The sequence below is a fragment of the Vigna umbellata genome, chromosome 4, assembly GCF_029865625.1.
Source record: "Vigna umbellata cultivar VRB3 chromosome 4, Vumbellata_1.0, whole genome shotgun sequence".
NCBI lineage: Eukaryota > Viridiplantae > Streptophyta > Magnoliopsida > Fabales > Fabaceae > Vigna > Vigna umbellata.
In genome coordinates this window covers 67524837-67533175 of record NC_142168.1, presented here as the reverse complement: position 1 = coordinate 67533175, position 8339 = coordinate 67524837, and the positions used below count along the sequence as shown (strand labels likewise).

Here is an 8339-nt window from a genome sequence, read left to right as displayed (position 1 = left end):
GCAACAGAACTGGTGAAATCATCCGACAAAGTTGACATTCAACACATCCCCCGTGAAGATAATACCCGGGCGAATATGGTATCCAAGCTCAGCACGGAAAAGGAAAAAGAGCAGTTAATGATAGTCGTACGTCAAGTACTGCTGCAACCCTCAATCGAATGCTTGGCGGTGTCGAACGATGAAGGGGATTGGCGATCGGAGATCCGGGGCTTAATGTCCCGACAGGACGACGGACGACCCATCGAACCGGCAGAAGCGAAGAGGATCGCCCGCTATCTCTTGGTGAGGGACAACCTGTATAGAAGAGGGTTCTCCACCCCCTCCTCAAGTGCCTGGGGAAACAGGAAGCACGCTACGTGATGGATGAACTCCACAACGGAATCTACGATTTCCACACCGGATGGCGAGCTTTGAAAGCCCGGGTACTGAGAGCGAGGTACTATTGGCCGACCATGGAAGTGGATACAAAGACGTTCGTCCAAAAGTGCCTTAGTTGTCAAGCGCACGCTAATAACACCCATCTGCCGCCCCATACCTTACATACGATAACGTCGCCGTGGCCGTTCACTCAATGGGGCATGGATATCGTTGGACCATTTCCCAAAGGTCGGGCCCAGAAGAATTCCTCCTTGTAGTAGTGGACTATTTTACAAAGTGGGTGGAGGCCGAACCTTTAGCGACCATAACGGCATCCCAAGTCCAAAAATTATGTTGGAAGTTGGTATGTCGATTTGGTCTTACTCGGACAATCATCACGGATAACGGCCGAAAATTCATTGATAAAAAATTGGTCGAATTTTCATAAACTTGGGAATTAAGCACGTCACCAGTTCGGTGGAGCACCCACAGACGAACGGTCAGGTAGAGGCCATGAACAAAACCGTGGTGGTCGAGCTAAAGAGGAGATTGGGGAGAGGAAGGGAGCTTGGGTCGATGAGTTACCAGAAGTATATGGGCATACCGATGCACACCCCATGGAACGATCAAAGAGACCCCTTTTAACTTGACGTATGACATTGACGCCATGTTACCAGTTGAACTGGGGGAGCCCTCATTACGGCATCAAGTAGAGGACCTACAGTTGAACGACCAAGAGTTGCGAGTGTAGCTGGATTCTCTGGATGAACGGAGGAACCAGGCGACACTAAGAGCTGAAGCGTGCAAACGCATGGTGGAAAAAAAGTATAACTCCAAAGTTCGACCGAGGAGTCTTCAGGAAGGTGACTTAGTATGGAGGAAGGTTGGAGAGGCTCGCCGAGTGACCACTCACGGCAAATTGGCAGCAAAGTGTGAAGGGGCTTTCCGGGTGATAGAAGCACTGGGAAATGGAGCATACAGACTTCAACATGCAGACGGACAATCGATTCCAAACACTTGGAACGCCACACATTTAAAGTTTTATTTCAGTTGAATTATTCTTAGAAATTGTATGTTCATTTTCATCGATTAATACAGTGACAGGACGTCCGTCTCCTCCCAAGACTAATCTTACTAAGCACGAGGAAAGCACATCCAAAAAGAACAAGTTGATGAATGGAGAGTTCCCCCAGGAACCATTGTCAACTTGGCCGGACGGTAAACGGAGAGTTCTTTCCGAAGAACCACTGCCGTCCAACCATCCAAAAAGACCAAGTTGATGAACGGGGAGTTCCCCCGGGAACCACTGTCAACTTGGCCTGACGGTGAACAGAGAGTTATTTCCGAAGAACCACTGTCGTCCGAGCATCCAAAAAGAACAAGTTGATGAACAAAGTTCCCCCAGCAACCACTGTCCACTTGGCCGGACGGTGAACGGAGAGTTCTTTCCGAAGAACCACTATCGTCCGAGCATTCAAGAAAAACAAGTTGATGAACGGAGAGTTCCCCTGGAAACTACTATCAACTTGGCCGAACAGTGAACGGAGAGTTCTTTCCAAAGAACCACTATCGTCCGAGCATCCAAAAAGACCAAGTTGATGAATGGAGAATTCCCCCGGGAACAACTGTTAACTTGGCCGATCAACGAGACATTAAAATAAATCAATAGCAAACCGGAAAAATAAAATCCAAACAACCGGGTGAATAAAAAAGATTGTATTCATTAACAAAGGAATGCACCAAAATCACCATTAGAGTGGGTAAAGGGACGACCTGGCCAACATCTCGACAATTCGAGATGTTGGATGGATGGCCTCACGAATACATCAAAAAGTCTAAAAAAAATCCCTAAAGCTAAAAAATAAAGGCAATCAACTATCGCCATCCTCCGCCTCGTCATCCACGTCCTCGACCTCCACTGCTTAATCAGATACCACGACATCGGGAGGCCCTTCAATCTCTGGCTCCTCGCCATCGAAGACATTTTCTCGATGTCGAAGCCCAAGGCAAAGGGTTCCTGAATACTAGCGAGGACAAACGCCTGATGAAGGGCCTTGTTGAAACCCTCCTCATGCTCGAAGACGATACCCGCCTCCAGTTCGGATATCTTCTCCTTCGCCCTAGCAAGATCATCGGTCAGAACTGGATTCGACCAAAGAAGCCCATTCTCAGAGTTCTTCTGACGGTAGACCTTCACCTTCAATTGGCTGCACTCTTCCATGAGCCGTTCATAGTCGTTCCGGGTTCCGGTCAGACGGTCATTCGCATTGGCCGACTCCTTCTTGGCCTTTCAAAGGTCGGCCTCCAACTGTTCGATCTTTTTGTCATAGTCGTCATGGGTCAAGATCATCTCATCCATGGCCGATCGGAGAGAGGCGAAGTTCTTCTCTGCTAGGAGTTTAACACGAACGACGTCCAAACCCCGGTGATCAGCGAACTCCCTTAGATACCAAACGAGGGAAGCCGCCCGAGTGGACATCTCCAACATAGCATTGGTCAGCTCCACTTCAATAGCGGCTCGATCAGAGGTCACTAAGAAGACCACATGTGGAATTTCATCCGGTCACTCATGTTGAATGCTGGACTAAATATTCCGCCTAGTAGTGGTGCGAAGGGGCCTTCTCCTTCCCCTTGCGGGCTTTCTTCGATGCCGACCGGGACGAAGAAGCTTCCTTGTCTTTATGACCCTCGCCCGCAAAGTCTTTCCTTTTCCTCACAAGGGGGCGGCAGAAGCAGTGGTTGCCTTAGAGGACGAATCCACGAACACATCCCTAAGGCTTAGGACAATTCCACAACAGGCGCCCGACCTACAAGAATGGGTCCCCTAGTCGCTTCGACGAGAGGGGCCGATTGTGGTTCCACAACGGTTATCAGAGGCATCCGGCTAGTCGAGGAAGACCGCCGTACAATAGGAGGGCGAAGAGCGGTCAACCTCACCTTCTCCGGGCCGACGACGAGCTGGCCCCGGCTCCTTTCCTGGAGGCCATAAAGTTCGATTGGCAGGGGGCAGGAGCAGTCATGAGATTTGGAAGAAACAAGCAAACTCAGATACGTTAAGGTCGACATACTAAAGAAAAACGAATCCAACATGATAATACCATACCGAACGCCTTTCGTTCACAATCCTCATGACGAAGGCATTAACTAAGTGACGGGCGGAAATGCGACGGGGAGGGTGTTGATGGTGCGCACGGCCTCTAAGTCGGCCGGATTCAACACTCCCACGGGGAACTCCTTTATTTTCAGGGTTCCCTTATCCAATAAAAAGGGAACAAGGGATTCCCCGCATCGTCATGGAACTCACGACAGCCGGAGGCATCAATGATGATCTTGAAGTAATGATGTTTGCAATTTTTGAACGAGTCGGAGTACGGACGGAAGAGTGTCCTATCCCGAACGGAAGTTAGAGACACCCAACCAACCTGAGGGGGTGAACAGACCTCAAAATAGTGGAAGAAGACGGGGATTGTCGGAGTAACACCCACTGCCAGACACATTGCCAAAATGCCTGCATAGCCGCCCAGGAGTTAGGATGCAGTTGTGCCGGGGCTACGTTGGCTTCCCGAAGGACGGCCATCTGAAACTCGGTAAAGGGAACCCGAACCCAGAGTTGCGCAAAGACATTAGCATACATATAGAAGAAGTCGTCCGGGCTCGACCTCTTCCCATAGTAACTCTCTCATTCCTCAGGCTAACCCCGTCCGGATCAATGGAATGAGAAGGGTAAAAGTACCTTAAACACTTACAATGTACAAAATATGTGGAAGTACTCTATAAAAGAGAACTTTAGTAATCTCAAAAAATTGACTCCCCTAAATTTAGTTCACAACCACTTAGGATGTCAAAGGCATTTCAATACTAAGGACTTCTCTTTGCATGCCCTTATTGAATGCCTATGACAATAGTGTTCAAATTGCTTTCCATGTTCGACATGAGTAGTAATAGGTTTATTACTTATGTCACATGGAGTGTTGTTGTTTTAGCTAAGTTTTTATTTGTTTGGCTTGTCATAGAACATGGCCCATTTTCCCAACCATTGTGGATGGATGTATGACCGTTGTTATAGTGGAAGGAGAGGTTTGAAGGAATCTTTTGTCATCGGAGTTGAAGCGTTTGTGGAGACGGCCCGACGATATCAATATTATGCTATTGATGGAGGGATTCGATGTTCATGCATCAAGTGCGAATGTATAAGGATTTTGAAAGATGAAGTTGTCAAACTTCACCTTTACCAAAAAGGGTTCATGCCTAATTACACGGTTTGGACATTTCATGGTGAAGAAATTCCTTCGACCTCCACTACAACTGGAAACCGGCTTGCATCAGATTCGAATACTATTGTACATACAGTTGAGATAGATCAATTTGCCTATATGCAACAGATGGTCGACAATGCTCTTCGTCGCCATGCTGAACAAGAAGCAAACGATAGTCATGATGAAGAGTCTCCAAATGAAAACACTCAAAGGTTTTACAATTTACTGACAAAGGCAAATCTACTTGTATTTGAAGGTTCATCTGAGTCAAAATTATCAGTGTGCATTAGACTCATGGCTGACAAATCTAATTGGAACGTTCCCATTCAAGCAGTGGACTTCTATACAAAATTGATCTTAGATTTGACACCACCAAACAATTTTATGCCGAAGAATTATTACCAAGCCAAAAAATGTGTTTCAAAGTTGGAATTGGAAGTCAAGAAGATTGATTGTTGTGTTAATGGATGTATGTTATTCTATGACAATGACAGTGGCAAAAATGATGCATTGTTGGTTGAATGCAAGTTTTGTGGCTCACCTCGATATTACACGATGTATGCTGGATAGAGGCAAAAAAAAACCAATTCCCTTAAAGTCTATGTTCTACATGCCTATAATTCCAAGATTACAAAGAATGTTTACTTCAATGTAAACATCATAACACATGACATGACATGATGGTAACAAAACTAAAGGATTTTTGCGTCATCCTTCTAATGGTGAAGCTTGGAAGCACTTCAATTGTAAACATGCATCCTTTGCTAGTGAACTGCGTAATGTCAGACTTGGTCTATGCTCTGATGGGTTTACCCAGGCGTCTGCATCACCGTATTCATGCTGGCCGGTGATAGTTACCCCATAGAATCTACCACCTGAGATGTGTATGACAAAGCCTTACATGTTTTTATCGTGTATAATACCAGGTCCATTTGATCCCAAATCATTGATTGATGTTTATTTGGAGCCTTTGATTGATGATTTGAAGAAGTTATGGAATGGTGTTTGGACGTATGACATTTCAAGGAAGCAAAATTTCCTAATGAGGACAACCTTGATGTGGACTATTAATGACTTCCCAGCGTACAAAATGTTATCTAGTTGGAGCACGCATGATCGATTAGCTTGTCCACATTGCATGGAACATACAAAGTCATTCCAATTGAGTTATGGTCGGAAAAGTAGTTGGTTTGACTGCCATCGACGGTTCTTGGCCATTGATCACCCCTTTAGAAGAAACAAAAAGGCATTTTGCAAAGGGCAAGTTGAAACGGATTTTCCCCCGTCGAAGTTGACTGGATCACACGTTCTTTGACAATGTCTTCAACACAGTTATGAATGTTATAGGTAAGACAAAAGATAATGAGAAAGCAAGAAAATATTTACCTTTGTATTGTGCACGAAAAGACCTAGAGTTGAAGGCGCAAGTTAACGACCGATTATTTAAACCAAAAGCAAATTACACCATGTCAAAAGACGAGGCAAGAATAGTGTGTGGTTGGATCAAGGAGCTTAGAATTGCAGATGGATATGCTTCTAACTTGTCCATATGTGCCAATGTTCAAAACGGTACTATTCAAGGGTTGAAGAGTCATGATTGCCATGTATTCATGGAGACTTTCATCCCTCTTGCGTTCAGTTGTTTGCCAATGCATGTGTTAAATCCACTGATAAAAATTAGTAACTTCTTTAAAGATTTGTGTTGCACGACACTAAAGGAAAATTCCCTTAGAAAGATGGAAGAAAATATCCCAATTATTCTCTGCAAATTAGAAAGAATATTCCCTCCTGCATTCTTTGATTCAATGATGCATATTCCAATTCATCTTGCATATGAAGCTTGGCTTGGGGGACCTGTGCAATACATGTGGATGTATCCATTTGAAAGGTTTATGGGATAATCCAAACGTTCAGTTAACAATAACGCTAGAGTAGAAGGCTCAATTTGTGCAGCTTACTTGCACAGAGAGACAACGTATTTTTGTTCACATTATTTCAAAAAGTTCATGTTGTCCCCCACTCATGTCAGAAATGAAATGCAATGGCAAGTTGAACCACGTCAAGGTGCATTATCAGTTTTCCGATAATCAGGCCACCACGCAGGGAAAGAATTCACTTATTGGTTAACTGATGCTGAATTCAACTCTGCTCATGTCCATATCTTAATCAATTGCAGTGAAGTTAATCCGTACCTTGAGTATGTCATCACCCATCTCTTATATTTGCAATGGTACAATTGTTATACACTAATACAAATCATTTGTACCAGCTCATTTCTTGTGGCTGAGCAAGTGTGAAAGAATGGCACACTTACTTCCCCAATGGTTACAAATTCCATACACATGAGTGGTCTAAAGGAAAGAAAACAACAAATTGTGGTGTGTACGTCAAGGGCCTTATAGAAGGTTCCTATGATGACTTCTACGGCATCATTCATAAAATATATGAGCTAGAGTACAACATCACTACTTCTCCAAACGGAGTAGTACTTTTTTATTGTGAATGGTTTGATCCTTCTAGAGCTGGTACTATAGTGGATCCACGCTTTAATATTGTCGAATTGAACCAGAGATTAAGATATGGACTGTTTGATCCTTTCATTCTACCAACTAATGTGAGACAAGTTTATTATGTGCCATATCCACCATTCCTCAATATTGACAAGCGTGGTTGGGTCGTAGCAATACAAACCAAGCCTAGAGGTCGCATTGACTCAAATGAGGTTGAGGAAGATGTTGCCTACCAGCTTGACCAAATGTCACAACCACAAGAAATTATTGAAGTTTAACGTATAACCGCATTGGTCAACCCTGATGGTGATGGAGATGAATTAGAAGCAGCAATACAAGGTGATAAATAACAAGAAGAAGAGGAAGAAGAACAAGAAGAAGAAGAAGAAGAAGAAGAAGAAGAAGATGATGATGATGATGATGATGATGATGATGATGATGATGATGATGAAGAAGAAGAAGAAGAAGAAGAAGAAGATGATGATGATGACGATGATGAAGAAAAACAACATCAACATGAAGATCATGATGACGACGATTGAATGTTGGACATCTATTGTAGCAAATTGAACTATCATTTCAAGAGTTATCCAAAATACCATATTTTAAGACTGTGTATGCAATTATTTTACATTCACTTTAATTTGTATTGATCATTCCTTATTCATTTCTATTGTTCATTCCTTATTCATTTCTATTGTTTCGCTTTATTTGTAACCATTTCAATGCAGTAATGACAGGACAAAGTTCAGAACGTCCTAATAAAGGAAAGGGGTAGCAAGGCCTAAAAAGAGGCAACGAGAGGCACCAAAGTATGTACTTAGGGTGCCTGCTAAACTACCTACCACTACTGCCCCTAGTCCATCATCTGTGGGGCCTCCTCCTACCCCTACAATACAACCTCCTACCCCTGCAGTAGACCCTACTCCTACCTCTGCAATACACCCTTATCCTACCCATATAGCACACCTTTCTCCTACTCCTACAGCAAACCCTATTCCTCCTCTTGTGATTATATCCCCCACTCCTCCCCCTATGCTTATTACCCCAACTCCTCCCCCTGACCCTACTTCTATACCTTCCTCATCTTGTATACTGCCTTCTGAGACTCTCACACCATCTGCTGATCCAGATTTAGCTGGTGATGGTGAAGGTCTTGACCCGGCCTCCATGATCGACCATGGATTGAGCCGTATGGTAAAGGGTAAGATTTTAA

At 44.1% G+C, this 8339-nt stretch overlaps 1 pseudogene; it reads left to right on the top strand.

Moving 5' to 3' along the window:
* The first annotated feature begins 3889 nt into the window (after positions 1 to 3889).
* LOC148201031 (uncharacterized) lies at positions 3890 to 7665 on the top strand (annotated as a pseudogene).
* The last annotated feature ends 674 nt before the right edge of the window (positions 7666 to 8339 follow it).